Below are 2,086 nucleotides of genomic sequence, written 5' to 3'. Positions count from 1 at the left end.
ACATACTTTGGACATGTTGCCAGGAGGGACGGGTCCTTGGAGAGGGACATCATGCTTGGGAGGGTGGAGGGACAGCGCAGGAGGGGAAGACGTTCTATGAGATGGATTGATTCGGTGACTGGGGTAATCGGGATGGGTGTGTCAGTGGCGGTGCGGTTGGCGCAGGATAGAACAGGGTTTAGAGCTGTTGTGCTCTGAGTCGCTATGAGTCGGAAACGACTCGACGGCACATAACAAAAACAACAGCACATATACATCTATACATAGACACACATAAAGGGTTTTTGTGTGTGGTTAAGTTGGCACTGACCCTCTAGAGGGTTTTCAGAGGCAGTTAACTGTATGGGAGGAGACTGTCCATCCTTTTCTTGTGGAGCAGCTGGTAGATATTTTTTTTTCAAGTTTTTGCATTTTATTTTCTAACACCTCTTTTATATGTCAATTATTAGATTTCTTTTAATTGTGTTTCTCGTGCATTTTATTGTTATTATTATGCTTAATCATAGCTGGCATTCTTCCTTGAACACAATTACAATCACATTTGAAGTGCATTTTCTCCTGGGAAACTTGTCCCAAAATTGTTGTAACGGTGTCTCCTGGAACCGTGCATAGGGAGGCTTTCCCTTTTCTTATCCTTCAGCTGCTTTTTTTGTTTTGTTTTGTTTTGTTTTTATTAAATTTTATTAGTTTTAATGAACATTTACAGGGATTTTGTGTTTTCACTCCAGGTGGTAGATTTGAACCATGTATCTTTGCGATGGCAGCACAGCTTCTTCCCACATGGCCACCAGAGCTCCCTACATACAAAATATTATGTCATAATTTAATGAAGAGGGGGAGATCGACATGAAGATTCTACAGAAAATAACAAAGAATGAACATCTATAAAGGGGAATAAAGCATTAGAATTGCTAGACTCATAAAAAAGTGACCCCACCCAGTGCCACTGAGCGAATTCTACCACTGAGTCAATTATATTCATTCCTATCTTATTTTAAGTGAAAAACCTGAGGATGGAGAAGCTAGTGATGCTAGATAGCGAGTGATGTGAGCGGTATAATGCTGTACCTCCTGTGTTCCAAACAGGACTTGACCCTTAGGAAATCAGTGACCATTCCAAAGAGAGCAAGAATCCCGAACAGGAGAGTATATGTCTAACTCATAAAGTAGTGAGATTTTTACTCTGCCACAGAGAAAGAAGAAGTAGAGATGCAATTAGGAGCTATATTTAAAATGTTCCTATAGCATAAATGAAATAAGAGCTCACACAAATAATGAATGAAATAAAACCCGACCAAATAGTGTACACCTGACTTTCAACTAAAATAAGAGAACCTATCCTTCAGAATCCAAGGCTTCAGTTAGTCAGGGCCCAACAGACTTTTAAATACAAAGGCCTGCCCACCAGGGTGTTTGACTTAAACAGAGGCTTCTAGCCCACAGCTAATTGTTAGCTAAACACAGCAAACCCAGGTACCCAATCAGCTCACACACTATTGTGAATGAAATAAACAACCAAACAATTTACACCTGAATTTCAATTAAAACAACAGAACCAACATTCCAGAATACAACTGCTTCAAATATGAGCCTCCAAACTGGAGACAGAGTGAAAAGAAAACTAACAAACTGGGGAAAAAAATTTGGTAAAACCAATACAGATAAGGGTCTCATATAAAAAGTTTACAGAACCCTACAGGGCTTCCATAAGAAAAGTACTGATTACACAATTACAAAATGGGCAAAAGATATGGAAAGACCTTTTACACAGGAAGATATTCGGATGGCAAACAGACACATAAAGAAATGCTCAATCAAAATAACTGGCAATAAGAGATGCAAATCAAAACCACAATAAGATACCATCGTACTCCAGTAGCAGCGGCTAAGTTTAACAACAAGTAATAAATATTGGCGAGGATGTGGCAAGATAGAAATTCTTTTTTTAAAAATTAATGATTTTTCATACCTTTTCAATCTGTATGCAGAACAGATCATCCGAGATGCTGGGCTGTACGAAGAGGAATGTGGCATCAGGATTGGTGGAAGAGTCATCAACAACCGGTATTATGCAGATGACACAACC

The sequence above is a fragment of the Elephantulus edwardii genome, unplaced genomic scaffold, assembly GCF_000299155.1.
Source record: "Elephantulus edwardii isolate Elephantulus edwardi_28Jun2011 unplaced genomic scaffold, EleEdw1.0 scaffold00002, whole genome shotgun sequence".
In the NCBI taxonomy this organism is placed as follows: Eukaryota; Metazoa; Chordata; class Mammalia; order Macroscelidea; family Macroscelididae; genus Elephantulus; species Elephantulus edwardii.
The sequence above is the reverse complement of the archived record's forward strand: the minus strand, read 5'-3'. Positions refer to the sequence as shown.